The sequence below is a fragment of the Arachis hypogaea genome, chromosome 15 (assembly GCF_003086295.3).
Source record: "Arachis hypogaea cultivar Tifrunner chromosome 15, arahy.Tifrunner.gnm2.J5K5, whole genome shotgun sequence".
Taxonomy (NCBI): Eukaryota; Viridiplantae; Streptophyta; class Magnoliopsida; order Fabales; family Fabaceae; genus Arachis; species Arachis hypogaea.
The window spans coordinates 130,524,958-130,542,500 of NC_092050.1; the positions used below are offsets into that span (position 1 = coordinate 130,524,958).

The 17,543-nt window shown below is 40.0% G+C and overlaps 1 non-coding gene across 1 annotated transcript; it reads left to right on the top strand.

Annotated features, from left to right (window-relative positions):
* The first annotated feature begins 14,947 nt into the window (after positions 1–14,947).
* On the top strand, positions 14,948–15,055 carry LOC112752780 (small nucleolar RNA R71). Its single transcript, XR_003177196.1, has one exon. It is a non-coding gene; the product is annotated as a small nucleolar RNA R71 (small nucleolar RNA).
* Positions 15,056–17,543: the final 2,488 nt, after the last annotated feature.

Here is a 17,543-nt window from a genome sequence, read left to right on the forward strand (position 1 = left end):
TTCAATCCCTAAATCCTACTCGGAATACCACAGACAAGGTTTAGACTTTCCGGATTCTCATGAATGCCGCCATCAGTTCTAGCTTATACCACGGAGATTCTGATTAAGGAATCTAAGAGATACTCATTCAATCGGGTATAGAACGGAGGTGGTTGTCAGGCACACGTTCATGGTTTGAGGAAGGTGATGAATGTCACGGATCATCACTTCATCACAGTTAAGCGCGAATGAACATCTTAGATAGGAACAAGCGTGTTTGAATGGAAAACAGAAATACTTGCATTAATTCATCGAGACACAGCAGAGCTCCTCACCCCCAACAATGGGGTTTAGAGACTCATGCCGTCATAGAATACAAAGTTCAGATCTAAAATGTCATGAGATACAAAATAAGTCTCTAAAAGTTGTTTAAATACTAAACTAGTGGCCTAGGTTTACAAAATATGAGTAAACTATGATGGATGATGCAGAGATCCACTTCTGGGGCCCACTTGGTGTGTGTTGGACTGAGACTTAAGCAATTCACGTGCAGAGGCCATTTGTGGAGTTGAACGCCAGTTTTTATGCCAGTTTGGGCGTCCAACTCCAGCTTTTGATCTTTTTCTGGCGCTGGACGCCAGAATTGGGCAGAGAACTGGCGTTGAACGCCAGTTTACGTCATCTATCCTTGTACAAAGTATGGACTATTATATATTTCTGGAAAGCCCTGGATGTCTACTTTCCAACGCAATTGGAAGAATGCCATTTCGAGTTCTGTAGCTCCAGAAAATCCACTTTGAGTGCAGGGAGGTCAGAATCCAACAGCATCAGCAGTCCTTTTTCAGCTTGAATCAGATTTTTGCTCAGCTCCTTCAATTTCAGCCAGAAAAATACCTGAAATTACAGAAAAATACACAACTCATAGTAAAGTCCAGAAATATGAATTTTTCCTAAAAACTAATGAAAATAGACTAAAAACTAACTAAAACATACTCAAAACTATATGAAATTAACCCCAAAAAGCGTATAAAATATCCGCTCATCATTGACCCATGTCTTTCTGCAAAAACATTGTCGAGATGTCTACTAAGATCCTGGATGGCATGTCTGACTGGCTGGACTCCATTGTTTTGGTGTGTCTTACTATGGTTGACCCTGAGTATTGTGTGCGACTTAGGAGGCACCATAGGATTTCTAGTAGTAGGGATCAGGAGAAAAATTATGAGTTGGTGTCACCTGACCCTGAGGAGAGGGTTAGTTTTCCTTCTTTGACCCAAGGAGAACGACCCTTCTTCTATGCATATGATTATTTCTTTAGTCAATTGAACATCACTATTCCTTTTACCCCTTTTGAGACCGAGTTGTTGTGGTCCTGCAATGTAGCTCCTTCTCAACTCCATCCGAACTCGTGGGGTTTCATAAAGATCTTCCAACTGTTGTGTCAGGAACTTGATGTCCGACCTACCCAAACTCTCTTTCTTTATCTCTTTGTGTTGACTAAGCCTGGGATAGATAAGAAGAAAGATTCCTGGATTTCTTTTCGTGCTACCCAAGGTAAGAAAGTTTTTTCTATGTATGACGAGTCCTTTAGGGACTTTAAGAATTACTATTTCAAGGTCTGAGCTGTTAAGGGAGCTCGGCCCTTCTTTTTGGATGAGAATGATGAACCCACCTTCCCTCTGTGCTGGCAAAAGAATGTGGTAGTAGCTAGGTATTTCTGAGAAAGTCTGGATGAGGTCGAACAGGCCTTTGTGCGTGTGTTAGAGGAGAACTAGGGAGAACCTCCTCACCTTGACACAAAGAGGTTCCTGGGAGATCCTTCCCTTCTTCGTGCTAAATTGGGTAGGGGCCGACTTCTTTTTTGGTTTTTTTCTTTGTTTGCTTGTTTATTTGCCAATCTATCCCTTTCTTATTTGTAACTTGATTTTGCTGTTTTCTTTTTTCAGCGATGGTGAAGACCACTGAATCCATGAAGGATTTTAAAAGGGCCAAGAAAGCGACAGCTGCTTGATAAACCCCGATTTCGTGATTTATCTTGTTCTTATTTTAGGGGATTTTACCACCTTTTCCCACATTTATTCAATAAACTGGCATGATTTTGTAATTCTCCCTTGAATTGTGCTTAAGTGTAAAAACATGCTTTTTAGGCCCTAAATTGGTGATTTTGATTCACTTTAATTCCATTCGATGCCTTGATGTGTATGTTGAGTGATTTCAGGTTTGTAAGGCAAGTATTGGATGGAAGAAATGAGTAGAAAAGCATACAAAGGGGAGAATGCATGAAGAAACAAAGATTGGGAATGCATCAATGGACGTGCACGTGTACAAGGCGCGCACGCGCAAAAGAGGTTTTACATAGAGACGCGTACGCGTACATGACGCGTCCGCGCGGGTGAAGATTTTGCCAATCGACGCGCACGCGCCGATACTCTCACATGGCCCACTTAAAGGCAAAATGCTGGGGGCAATTTTTGAGCTGCCCAGGCCCAAATCCAACTTGTTTCTGAGTGTATTTCATGCAGAATTGAAGTTCAAGCAAAGGAGGAGCAATTAGTTTAGCCAACATGAGCCTTTAGTTAGTTTTCTAGAGAGAGAAGCTCCCTCTTCTCTCTAGAATTAGGTTAGGATTAGGTTAGATTGTCTTAGATCCATGTTTAATTAGTTGATCTCATCTTGTTTCTTTTATAATTTCTCATCTCTACATCTTGATTCTCTTATTTGTGATGTTAATTTCTCCTTTTGCTCTCTTTTGTGATGATGAACTCATGTTGGATTTGGTTTACTTTTAATGCAATTTGATGTTGATGTTTCTTTTATTGATGAATTGAGTTGTGAATTTATTTTTCTTGCAATTAGTAGTTGGTAGATTTTATTATTCTTGCAATTCATGATATTTATTTCTATTGCACCCTATGTGTTTGATGAAATGTTCTCTTTAGTTTTTGAGTAGTTTTGCCAACTCTTGGTCTAAGCTAAGGGAATTGGGTAAATTTGAGTTATTGGGTATAATGAATTTGGTGATTTGAGAACCCTTGGTGATCAATTTGACACTCATTGACGCTAACCCACTACTAAGTTAATTAGTAGGTGGGTTGGGACTTACGGGTTGATGTGATTAAACCTATTTGACGTACTTCAAAGCTTAGGAGTAGATGTTACGTACTTAAGGCTTTTGGGAAGTAGACTCAATAGGTTGGCCTCTCATAATTATCAATATTTGGTTTGTTGACAAGGATGGTGATCTCAATTACCTAAGTCTTAGCCAAGAGTTCTTTATCTTGTTTTCTTTAATTACTTGCCTAATTTACTTTTCTTGCCCTCCTATGAACCAAAAACCCCCTACCCCCTTATAGCCAATAATTAAGCCTTCTATTGTTTCCTAGGGAGACGACCCAGAGTCCAAATACTCCGGTTAATTCTTATTTGGGGTTTGTACATGTGACAACCTAAATTTTTGTATGTGAGGACTCTTGTTGGTCTAGAACTATACTTGCAACGAGAATTCAATTGAGAAATTCTATATCAACAAAAAGTTATGCACAATCAAAATGGCGCCGTTGCCGGGGACACACTGGTGCTATGTTATTGGTTATTGTATATATTGTGAATAGCTTGAATTTTGGTTTGTTTGCCAGTTTTTGCTAGTTTAGGATTTTATTTTCTTTGTTTCTTATTAATATTTGTTTTTATTTTCTCTTTCACTATGAATTCTCATCCTTTTGGCTATGAGTGTAGTTTAAACTATGTTGTAGGAAATGAAAGCTCCAATGAGAATATACATCAAGGATTTGGAAATCAAGGATGGGAGGAACCCCAAGCTTATGAACAACCTTCATGGCAACAACCTCCTCCGAACTATTATGGGTATAATCCTGATCCTAATGTGTATCAAGCCAATGTGTGTGATGATCTTCATTGTGGTTGTCAACCACAATCACCATATGCATATGATCCTATTCCTCAATATAGCCATACACTATACTCACATGCCTCACACCACCATTCTACTCCATATGACCATAACCAATACCCATCGTATCAACCACCGTATGAACCACATCTAGAACAACCAACACCCCAATACCAATACTCCCAAGAACCACAAATTCTACGTACACCACCTCAAGAAATCTGCCAATATGAACCACCTTCCAACATCAACAATCTTTCCTCAAACACTGAACCCTATCTTCCACCACCACCTCCCGATGAAGCCTTCATGTTAGAACTGAGAGACCTTGAATCTCGTATCTTAAGGCGACCAGAGGATGATGAAACTAAGTTTAAGGAGCTAAGAGCAAGGATAGCTAGCATGGTAGAAGCCGTGAATCACCTAACATCCCACCTAAACTCATGTACCATAAGTACCCCATTGATAAATATGGAGAAACGATCAAGGAGTTTAGTGAGGGAACGAACTTGAAGCTCTATGGTGAGGAAGAAGAGTTGAAGCAAGAAGTGCAACAAGAGGAGAAGGTAGAGATTAGCAAACAAAAGGAAGTAGTGGGTGGATGTTTAGGATATATTGAGCACATAAGGGAATCTCAAGTTGAAGAGCCCTCCGCCACAGAGTATGGAAGAGATGTTAGAGAGGAGAGTAAAGTTGTGAAAGTAAACGGAGAGTTGAAGGAAATTGACCAAGAAGTGGACTCCATCACGAATGATTTTTTGCCCACATTGACCAATTCCCTTGACGATCTTGTTGAGCCTTCTCCCAGTGGACTAGAAAGCAAGGTTGAAGAAGATGTGCAACCTCCAAGACCTATTGTAAGTGAAGAACCAGAAGAAGTACTCCAAGCAACAAGCCTTCCTATCTATGATGATTCCGCATCAACATATGATCCTTTCGAGTTTGAAGAATCCTTTCCCACAATGCTTAAACTTGATGATGAGGTAGACTTCACTAGACTTCCTATCTATGATGAGAGTAATGGGGAAGAGATAGAAGAAATTAGTGAAGAAGAATGTGAGTTTGAGGAAGCTTGGCGAGAGGAGAAACTTGAAAAACCTTGCCAAGTGGTGGAAGCCTCTAGAAGAGGATAGACGGGAGTAGAGCATGCTTTATCAAGATCTTTGGGAACTCCTTCACCTAGTTCACCATCCAATCCTTTGCGTGAGTGGGTAAAACTTCTAACTCTCAGCTTTATTACCCCACTTGAGCATGGTTTGCTTGAGACGGATGGCTAACTTAGGGCGCTTTGTGGAATTAAGCGAAAGAGGAGGATGTTTAGTGGTTGGCGTTCTAAATCTAGACTCATTATGGTTGGAAGCTGAAAATTGAAGAGCATGGATTGGTGAAATGCTCAATTAAATGGGTCTAGGAGGATAATTTGGTGCTTTCATGAGAATTCTGCTTTCTCATCACCCGGACGGAATCAAGTCGATCAACTAGAAGATGGGTGCGAAGACAAAGTATGGGATCCTGGATCACATCATAGCAATCAGTTTTGGGAGCTCATATTTTGGAGAGAACCTCACCAAAGCTTGGTGAAGAAGGTTGGAACATCGGACAACCAATTGAAGGACAAGCACTCTTGGAGGTTCAAGGATGGATACAAGCATAAACCACCTTGACAAGAAGCCTTCCAAATGTCCAACTTAAGGACTTAAACTAAAAGTGCTTGGTGGGAGACACCCCACCATGGTAAACTCTTTCTATTCTCTTGTAGATATAATGAACGAATGAATTGGGTTCCATTGCATATAAATTCTTTACTTCTTAGTACATTTTGACTTGTTTGCTGAGGTGTTTATACAATCTATGCTTTAATTAGGGATGCTTCTTTGCATTTGAGTTTTTGCTTGGATTGCAAGTTTCCTCAATTTATTTGAAAAACCCCCCAATATTTCAAAATGTGCTTAATTTTGCATCTTAGCTAATTTTAGAGTCTTAGAGGAGATTAGGAGGATATTGAGCTCCTTTTGATGCTCATAAAAAAAAAGCCACGCGCAACCGCATAGCACGCGCGTGCGTCGGCTGCGTATTTACGTTTTCTGGGCCAAGGACCAGAGAGTTGTGCCACTTTTAGGCTAACTCTGTGCCTCAACCCACGCGGACACACGCTGTACGCGTCCGCTCACCTTCCTGTTTCCTTACCCACACAAACGCGCACGGTGCACGCGTGCATCGATGCGTTTTAGCATCACCCAGGCCAAAGGACCCGAGAGTTGTGACAACTCTGGGTCCTTTTTATGCCTCTGGCCCAGCTTACCTGCGCAGACGTGCACTGTACGCATCCGCGCCCATTGCCAATTCTTCCATCTACGCGCAAGCGTATATGGCGCTTCCGCGCCAATCCTTAATTGCCTCCACCCACGCGGACGCGCACGGTGCACGCACGCGTGGATTCAAATTTTTACTTAACCCAGGGACGCGAAGCCCTAGCGCATTCGCGCAGCAACCCTCTTCCCCTCCAATGTTCCATTTCTCCTTCTCCCTCCATTGCCAACCACTAGCCATCCTCCGGCGAGCATCCCGGCGCGCACCACCGCTGCCGTCGCCGCACGTCCCCCTCTTCCTCGCTCTCTCTCTCTCTCTCTTTCACTCAGCCCTCTCTTCTCTGTTCTCTCTCACAGTGTCTCCGCAGCTAGCCACTGCCCACCACCGTGAGCTCTGCTGCGCCGCCACCGCTCCTGGGAAGCATATCCACCTCGCTGCTTCGCCCCTTTCCTTTCCCAATTTCTCTCACTCCCTGCTTCTGCATTCCAGGTCCACACCCTTCTTCCGTGTTTTATTCCATTTCTTTACTTTAGTTAGTTAGTGAATTTTTGTCAATTTAGTTCAGTTGGATTAGTTTAGTTAGTTTAGTGTAATTAGGTGGTTAGAGAATCTAGGCTAAGTAGTGGATTTAGGTTTGTTTGAATTTTTGATGCTGTGTGCAATTGCTGTGTTTTATTGCTTTGCTTGTGCTGTATGTTTGGCTTGCCTAATGCTGCTGCATACTATTTTAATGCTGCTTTGTGCTTGAAGTGTTGGAATTCAGATTACTTGCGTATTGAATGGTTCATTGTTGATGGGGTGATTCCGTTTTTCTCGAATTCAATTTGAATTATCAATTGCTCCACTCCAATTTTCCATTTTATTCTTGTTTCAAGACCCTTGTTATTGCTGAATTCCTATTTTACTTTGTTCTTGATGCTGTTCTGGTGCTGTGCTGAAGACAATTTCTCTGTGCATTGTGTAAGGAAATAAAGCTTTTGTAGCATGCTGGTCTAGTTTAAATTGTTTCCTGATGAACTGCTGCTGAATTATTGGCTCATCTGTTCAATTCATATGAACTCATACATAATATTTGTGTCTTTGATATTCAATGAATTCATATGGATTAGACTTGCTTGTTTGAATTTGGGAAAGTAGCCAATGTACTGCTGAAATGCTTCCGGATTTTTCATAACCATGTTTCATGAAATAACAATGTTTTGATTGATGCAACAAGCTTCTATTTGACGATTTCTGTGTCAATAGAACTTTGTGAGCTAAATAGTTTGGAAAATCCTTAAGAACAAGTTTTAGGTCATGCTTATCACATTCTTTGCTTATTATTCATGGTGATTTGCTTATATGCATTGAATGATTTGAATGAATTTTCAGATTGGCCATCACTTGTAACTCTTTTAAGATTTCATGCCTCTTTTGCATAAATACACAAGTTGAAAGTTTTTCTTTTTATCTAAGTGGCTGATTTGATTCACTTTATTCATGCATAATTTGCATTAAGCCACATAGACCATAAGGTTTTCCACTCTTTTCTTAACTTGTAACTTTTATGCATCATTGAATTTGATGTTGAATGCTTCTTGATTGATTCATTATTTAATGATTTGACTTCACCAACACAAATTCATATGACTCTAGTGATCTTTGTAATGACTGATGACTTGTTTTCTCTTAGTTGTTTTCTGACTATATCATATTTCATCAACAATGACTTGATGCATTTCATGACTATGAACGTGCTTACATTCCTACTTTGTACATTCCCTTTTGAATTGAGCCGGTAACCACCGTATCACTGATTTTCAACTAATTTCTAACTCTAACTTGTTTAACCAACTAACCTCTTTTGGTTTTCAACTTAACTCTTTTGATCATTCTTTTGGATATGGTGTTTCCTAGGCTTAGTAAACAAGTAATGTGCAAATGTGGTTTGAAGTTTGATTTGAATTCTGAATTCTGTTGCTTGCATTCCAAGAAATCTCCTTTCTTTATTCACTTCATGAATATGCTTTACTTTGAGTGCTTATTATCTGTTTGGCTATCTGCTTATATTGTATCATCTCTATTTTTCAGGATGTAAGACAAAGGAAAGGCTATAGCCACTACTTCTAAAAACTCTACCCCCTCTCCTTATGCAAACTATGCTAAGAATCCCCTGAATGAAGAGGATAAGGAAAATCAGTTGCTTCCACCTACTGACCCAATCAAATTCCCAAACCTCTACTGTGAGCTCCGCTTCTCCGACTTCCAGAAGAAGAATCTAAACATTGAGAAGAAACTGCTCCTTCCCAATGATGTGAGGCGTGCTGGTGCACGAAATTGTGATCATCAACAATGGCGCCAAAGGATTTGGAGCTCTCAAACGTGAATCACACTTTGTCACAATTCCGCACAACTAACCAGCAAGTGCACTGGGTCGTCCAAGTAATACCTTACGTGAGTAAGGGTCGATCCCATGGAGACTGTCGGCTTGAAACAAGCTATTGTCACCTTGTAAATCTCAGTCAGGCGAATTCAGATGGTGATGGAGAATTGATAATTGAAAATAAATAAAAACATAAAATAAAGATAGAGATACTTATGTAATTCATTGGTAGGAATTTCAGATAAGCGTATGGAGATGCTTTGTCCATCCTGAACCTCTGCTTTCCTATTGCCTTCTTCCAATCATTCATACTCCCTTCCATGGCAAGCTTATGTTGGGTTTCACCGTTGTTAATGGCTACCTCCCGTCCTCTCAGTGAAAATGGTCCTGATGCTCTGTCACAACATCGGCTAATCAGCTGTTGGTTCTCGATCATGTCGGAATAAGATCCATTGATCCTTTTGCATCTGTCACACGCCCCACACTCGGGAGTTTAAAGCTCGTCACAGTCATCCCGTCCCAGATCCTACTCGGAATACCACAGATAAGGTTTAGACTTTTCGGATCTCAAGAATGCTGCCAATTAATTCTCGCCTATACCACGAAGACTCTGATTGCATGGAATGGAGAGCTCGGTTGTCAGGCGAGGCACCCATGCGTCATGAACCAGAAGGCTAAGAGATACACACTCAATCGAAGGTAGAACGGAGGTGGTTGTCAGGCACGCGTTCATAGGTGAGAATGATGATGAGTGTCACGGATCATCACATTCATCAAGTTGAAGAACAAGTGATATCTTAGAGAAGAAGTAGACGTGAATTGAATAGAAAAACAATAGTAATTGCATTAATTCATGAGGAACAGCAGAGCTCCACACCTTAATCTATGGTGTGTAGAAACTCCACCGTTGAAAATACATAAGAACAAGGTCTAGGCATGGCCGTGAGGCCAGCCCCCAAATCTGTCTAAGATAGCATAAGACTACTCAAAGATTCCAAGATGATCAAAAGTTGAAAATACAATAGTATAAGGTCCTATTTATAGAGAACTAGTAGCCTAGGGTTTACAGAAATCAGTAATTAATGCAGAAATCTTCTTCTGGGCCCACTTGGTGTGTGCTTGGGCTGAGCATTGAAGCTTCCATGTGTAGAGACTTTTCTTGGAGTTAAACGCCAGCTTTTGTGCCAGTTTGGGCGTTTAACTCTAGCTTTTGTGCCAGTTCCGGCGTTAAACGCCAGAATTCTTGAGCTGACTTGGAATGCCTATTTGTGCCATCAAATCTCGAAAAAAGTATAGACTATTATATATTGCTGAAAAGTCCAGGATGTCTACTTTTCAACGCAATTGAGAGTGCGCCAATTGGGCTTTTGTAGCTCCAGAAAATCCACTTTGAGTGTAGGGAGGTCAGAATCCAACAGCATCTGCAGTCCTTTTTCAGCCTCTGAGTCAGATTTTTGCTCAGGTCCCTCAATTTCAACCAGAAAATACCTAAAATCATAGAAAAACACACAAACTCATAGTAAAGTCCAGAAAAGTGATTTTTATTTAAAAAATAATAAAAATATAATAAAAACTAACTAAAATATACTAAAAACATACTAAAAACAATGCCAAAAAGCGTATAAATTATCCGCTCATCACAACACCAAACTTAAATTGTTGCTTGTCCCCAAGCAACTTAAAATCAAATAGGATAAAAAGAAGAGAATATACAATGAATTCCTAAAATATCTATGAAGATCAGTATTAATTACATGAGCGGGGCTTTTAGCTTTTTGCTTCTGAACAGTTTTGGCATCTCACTTTATTCCTTGAAGTTCATAATGATTGGCATCTATAAGAACTCATAATCCAGGTAGTGTTATTGATTCTCCTAGTTAAGTATGTTGATTTTTGAACACAGCTACTTTATGAGTCTTGGCCGTGGCTCTAAGCACTTTGTTTTCCAGTATTACCACCGGATACATAAATGCCACAGACACATAACTGGGTGAACCTTTTCAGATTGTGACTCAGCTTTGCTAGAGTCCCCAATTAGAGGTGTCCAGGGTTCTTAAGCACACTCTTTTTGCTTTTGGACCACGACTTTAACCCCTCAGTCTCAAGTTTTCACTTGACACCTTCACGCCACAAGCACATGGTTAGGGACAACTTGGTTGAGCTGCTTAGGCCAGGATTTTATTCCTGTGGGCCCTCCTATCCACTGATGCTCAAAGCCTTGGATCCTTTTTATCACGCTTGCCTTTTGATTTAAAGGGGTATTGGCTTTTTCTGCTTGCTTTTCTTTTTCTTTCTTTTTCTTTTCTCTTTTTTTTCTTTTTTTTTTTTGCAAGCTTTTCACTGCTTTTTCTTGCTTCAAGAATCAATTTTATGATTTTTCAGATCATCAGATAACATTTCTCCTTTTCCCATTATTCTTTCAAGAGCCAACAATTTTTAACATTCATGAATCAACAAATTCAAAAATATGCACTGTTCAAGCATTTATTCAGAAAAACAATAGTATTGCCACCACATAAAAAATAATTAAACTGTTTTAAAATTTGAAATTCATGCACTTCTTTTTCTTTTTCAATTAAAAAACATTTTTCATTTAAGAAAGGTGATGGATTCATTTTCATAGCTTCAAGGCATAGACACTAATGATCATGTAATAAAGACACAAAGATAAATAAACATAAGCATAAAAATTCGAAAAACAGGAAAATAAAGAACAAGGAAATTAAAGAACGGGTCCACCTTAGTGATGGCGGCTTGTTCTTCCTCTTGAAGATCTTATGGAGTGCTTGAGCTCCTCAATGTCTCTTCCTTGCCTTTGTTGCTCCTCTCTCATGGTTATTTGGTCTTCTCTAATTTCATGGAGGAGGATGGAATGCTCTTGGTGCTCCACCCTTAGTTGTCCCATATTGGAACTTAATTCTCCTAGGGAGGTGTTGATTTGCTCCCAATAGTTTTGTGGAGGAAAATGCATCCCTTGAGGTATCTCAGGGATTTCATGATGAGGAGTCTCCTCATGCTCTTGGTGAGGTTCTCTCACTTGCGCCATCCTTTTCTTAGTGATGGGCTTGTCCTCATCAATTAGGATGTCTTCCTCTATGTCAATTCCAGCTGAATTGCAGAGGTGACAAATGAGATGAGGGAAGGCTAACCTTGCCACAGTGGAGGACTTGTTCGCCACCTTGTAGAGTTCTTGGGATATAAACTCATGAACTTCTACTTCCTCTCTAATCATGATACTATGAATCATGATAGCCCGGTCTATAGTAACTTTAGATCGGTTGCTAGTAGGAATGATTGAGCGTTGGATGAACTCCAACCATCCCCTAGCCACGGGCTTGAGGTCATGCCTTCTTAGTTGAACCGGCTTTCCTCTTGAATCACTCTTCCATTGAGCGCCTTCTTCACAGATGTCCATGAGGACTTGGTCCAACCTTTGATCAAAGTTGACCCTTCTAGTGTATGGGTGTGCATCTCCTTGCATCATGGGCAAGTTGAATGCCAACCTTACATTTTCCGGACTAAAGTCTAAGTATTTCCCTCGGACTATTGTAAGCCAATTCTTAGGATCCGGGTTCACACTTTGATCATGGTTCTTGGTGATCCATGCATTGGTATAGAACTCTTGAACCATTAAGATTCCGACTTGTTGAATGGGGTTGGTGAGAACTTACCAACTCTTCTTCGGATCTCATGTCGGATCTCCAGATATTCGCCCTTTTTGAGCTTAAAAGGGACCTCGGGGATCACCTTCTTCTTGGCCACAACTTCATAGAAGTGGTCTTGATGCACCCTTGAGAGGAATCTCTCCATCTCCCATGACTCGGAGGTGGAAGATTTATGGAAAAACAAGAAGATTTAGCTTTTACCACACCAAACTTAGAAGGTTGCTTGTCCTCGAGCAAAAGAAGAAAGAAGAGAGTAGAAGAAGAAGAAGAAATAGAGGAGATGGAAGGGGCTTTGTGTTTCGGCCAAGGGGGAGAAGTAGTGGTTAAGTTGTGTGAAAATGAAGGAGTGAAGATGGATTTATATAGGAGTGGAGAAGGCGGGTATGTTTCGGCCATTATGGGTAGGTTTGGGTAGGAAAGTGGTTTGAATTTGAATGGTGAGGTAGGTTGGGTTTTATGAAGGATGGATGTGAGTAGTGAAGAGAATGGTGGGATTTGATAGGTGAGGGGGTTTTTAGGGAAGAGGTATTGAGGTGATTGGTGAATGGGTGAAGAAGAGAGAGAGAGGTGGGATAGGTGGGGATCCTGTGGGTTCCACAGATCCTGAGGTGTCAAGGATTTCTCATCCCTGCACCATGTGGCGTGTAAAACGCCCCTTACTGCCAATCCTGGCGTTAAACGCCAGGCTGCTGCCCATTTCTGGCGTTTAACGCCAGCTTCTTGTCCATTCCTGGCGTTAAACGCCAGTCTGGTGCCCATTTCTGGCGTTAAACGCCCAGAATGGTGCCAGACTGGGCGTTTAACGCCCATTCTGCTACCCTTACTGGTGTTTAAACGCCAGTAAGTTTCTCCTCCAGGGTGTTCTATTTTTCATTCTATTTTTCCTTCTGTTTTTGCTTTTTCAATTGTTCTTGTGACTTCACATGATCATCAACCTACAGAAAACATAAAATAACAAAAGAAAATAGAAATTTAACATAGATAAGTAAAAATTGGGTTGCCTCCCAACAAGCGCTTCTTTAATGTCAATAGCTTGACAGTGGCTCTCATGGAGCCTCACAGATGTCCAGAGCAATGTTAGAACCTCCCAACACCAAACTTAGAGTTTGAATGTGGGGGTTCAACACCAAACTTAGAGTTTGACTGTGGGGGCTCTGTTTGACTCTGTATTGAGAGAAGCTCTTTATGCTTCCTCTCCATGGTGACAGAGGGATATCCTTGAGCTTTAAACACAAGGGAGTCTCCATTCACTTGAATGATCAATTCTCCTCTGTCAACATCAATCACAGCTTTTGCTATGGCTAGGAAGGGTCTGCCAAGGATGATGGATTCATCCATACACTTCTCAGTCTCTAGGATTATGAAGTCAACAGGGATGTAATGGTCTTCAACCTTTACCAAGACATCCTCTACAAGTTCATAAACCTGTTTCTTTGAATTGTCTGCCATCTCCAGTGAGATTCTTGCAGCTTGTACCTCAATGATCCCTAGCTTCTCCACGACAGAGAGAGGCATGAGGTTTATGCTTGACCCTAGGTCACACAGAGCCTTCTCAAAGGTCATGGTGCCTATGGTACAAGGGATTGAGAACTTTCCAGGATCTTGTCTCTTCAGAGGTAATCTCTGCCTAGTCAAGTCATCCAGTTCTTTGATGAGCAAGGGGGGTTCATCCTCCCAAGTCTCATTACCAAACAACCTGGTATTTAGCTTCATGATTGCTCTAAGGTACTTAGCAACTTGCTCTTCAGTAACATCTTCATCCTCTTCAGAGGAAGAATACTCATCAGAGCTCATGAATGGCAGAAGTAAATTCAATGGAATCTCTATGGTCTCAGTGTGAGCGTTAGATTCCCATGGTTCCTCATTAGGGAACTTCTTGGAGGTTAGTGGATGTCCATTGAGGTCTTCCTCAGTGGAGATTACTGCCTCTTCCTCCTCTCCAGGTTCGGCCATGTGAGACGTGTTTATGGCCTTGCACTCTCTCTTTGAATTCTCTTCTGTATTGCTTGGGAGAGTACTAGGAGGGAGTTCAGTAATTTTCTTACTCAGCTGACCCACTTGTGCCTCCAAATTTCTAATAGAGGATCTTGTTTCAGTCATGAAACTTTGAGTGGTTTTGATTAGATCAGAGACAATAGTTGCTAAATCAGAGTGGCTCTGCTTAAAATTCTCTGTTTGTTGCTGAGAAGATGATGGAAAAGGCTTGCTATTGCTAAACCTGTTTCTTCCACCATTATTGTTGTTGAAACCTTGTTGAGGTCTCTGTTGATCCTTCCATGAGAGATTTGGATGATTCCTCCATGAAGGATTATAGGTGTTTCCAAAGGGTTCTCCCATGTAATTCACCTCTTCCATTGCTGGATTCTCAGGATCATAAGCCTCTTCTTCAGAAGAAGCTTCCTTAGTACTGCCTGTTGCTGCTTGCATTCCAGACAAACTCTGAGAAATCATATTGACTTGTTGGGTCAATATTTTATTCTGAGCCAATATGGAATTCAGAGTATCAATCTCAAGAACTCATTTCTTCTGAGTTATCCCATTATTCACAGGATTCCTTTCAGAAGTGTACATGAATTGGTTATTTGCAACCATTTCAATGAGTTCCTGAGCTTCTGCAGGCGTCTTCTTCAGATGAAGAGATCCCCTAGCAGAGCTATCCAATGACATCTTGGATAGTTCAGACAGACCATCATAGAATATACCTATGATACTCCATTCAGAAAGCATGTCAGAAGGACAACTTCTGATCAATTGCTTGTATCTTTCCCAAGCTTCATAGAGGGATTCACCTTCCTTCTGTCTGAAGGTTTGGACTTCCACTCTAAGCTTGCTCAATTTTTGAGGTGGAAAGAACTTTGTCAAGAAAGCATTGACTAGCTTTTCCCAAGAGTTCAGGCTTTCTTTAGGTTGTGAGTCCAACCATGTCCTAGCTTTGTCTCTTACAGCAAAAGGGAAGAGCATAAGTCTGTAGACTTCAAGGTCAACCCCATTGGTCTTGACAGTATCACAGATTTGCAAGAATTCAGCTAAGAACTGATGAGGATCTTCCAATGGAAGTCCATGAAACTTGCAATTCTGTTGCATTAGAGAAACTAATTGAGGCTTAAGCTCAAAGTTGTTTGCTCCAATGGCAGGGATTGAGATGCTTCTCCCATAGAAGTCGGGAGTAGGTGCAGTAAAGTCACCAAGCACCTTCCTTGCATTGTTGGCATTGTTGTTTTCGGCTGCCATGATTTCTTCTTCCTTGAAAAGCTCTGTTAGGCCCTTTAAAGAGAATTGTGCTTTAGCTTCTCTTAGCTTTCTTTTCAAGGTCCTTTCAGGTTCAGGATCAGCTTGAACAAGTATGCCTTTATCTTTGTTCCTGCTCATATGAAAGAGAAGAGAACAAGAAAGTAGGGAATCCTCTATGTCACAGTATAGAGATTCTTTGAGGTGTCAGAGGAAAAGAAGATTAGAATGAGGAGGTAGAGAGAGAAGAATTCGAACTTATCAAGAGGGATAGAGTTCGAATTGCACCTTGAGGAACAGTGTTAGTCCCTTAAATAGAAAGATGTGAGAAGAGGGGAAGAAATTTTCGAAATTAAAGTAAAAGATTTTGAAATAATTAAAAGAAATAAAGTGATTTTTGAAAAAAATTTTGAAATTAGAAATTAAAAAGATATGATTGAAAATTAATTTTGAAAAAGATGTGATTGAAAAGATATGATTGAGAAGATATGATTAAAAATCAAACTAAAAAGAGAAAGTTTTAAAATTAAAGTTGATTACTTGTCTAACAAGAAATTAGAAGATATGATTCTAGAATTAAAACCTTTGATCCTTTCTTAATAGGCAAGTAACAACTAGAAAATTTGAAGTAAATCATTAATTTTAGCAAGGATTTTCAAAAATAAAAAAAATGGAAAGCAATTGATTTTGAAGAGATATGATTGAAAAGATATGATTTGAAAAAGATTTGATTTTGAAAAATTATGAAGATTTGAAAAAAAATTTGAATTAAAAACAAAATCTTCCCTCTTATGTCATCCTGGCGTTAAACGCCCAGAATGGCATCCATTCTGGCGTTTAACGCCCAAAACCCTACCTTTTTGGGCGTTAAACGCCCAGCCAGGTACCCTGGCTGGCGTTTAAACGCCAGTTTTCCTTCTTCACTGGGTGTTTTGAATGCCTAGCTTTTTTTGTTTGATTCCTCTGCTGAATGTTCTAAATCTTCAATTCTCTGTATTATTGACTTGAAAAGACACAATTTTGAAAATAATTTTTTGAATTTTTAATGATGAGAAACAATAAAAATGCAACTAAGATCAAATAAACAATGCATGCAAGACACCAAACTTAAAAATTTTCATATAAGAGACACTAACAAATTGAGAATGCACATGAGAAACAACAGAACACACAAAACAAGAGAATTTAAAGATCAGAGCAATGAAATCATCAAGAACAACTTGAAGATTAATGAAGAACATAATGCATGTAATTTTCGAAAATTAGAGGCATGCAATTGACACCAAACTTAAAATTAGACACTAGACTGAAACAAGAAACATAAAATGTTTTTGATTTTTATGGTTTTATAAATTTTTTTTGTGATTTTTCGAAAATTGAGTGGAAAAGAGAATAAAGGGGTTCAAAATTTTTAATAAGAATTTCAGGAATCATTGCAATGCTAGTCTAAGACTCCGGTCCAGGAATTAGACATGGCTTACTAGCCAGCCAAGCTTTCAATGAAAGCTTCGGTCCAAAACACTAGACATGGCCAATGGCCAGCCAAGCTTTAGTAGATCATTGCTAACAACAGCAAAATTTATAGGAATCAACAAGTTCTTGTGATGATAAGTTGAAACCTCGGTCCAATAAGATTAGACATGGCTTCACAGCCAGCCAGACTTCAACAAATCATCATGAAACTCTAGAATTCATTCTTAAAAACTCTGAGGAACAAAATAGAAAATTTTTTTTGTATTTTTTAAAAAAAATTTCGAAAATAAAAAGTAAAATTACCTAATCTCAGCAACAAGATGAACTGTCAGTTGTCCAAACTCGAACAATCCCTGGCAACGGCGCCAAAAACTTGGTGCACGAAATTGTGATAATCAACAATGGCGCCAAAGGATTTGGAGCTCTCAAACGTGAATCACACTTTGTCACAATTCCGCACAACTAACCAGCAAGTGCACTGGGTCGTCCAAGTAATACCTTACGTGAGTAAGGGTCGATCCCACGGAGACTGTCAGCTTGAAGCAAGCTATGGTCACCTTGTAAATCTCAGTCAGGCGAATTCAGATGGTGATGGAGAATTGATAATTGAAAATAA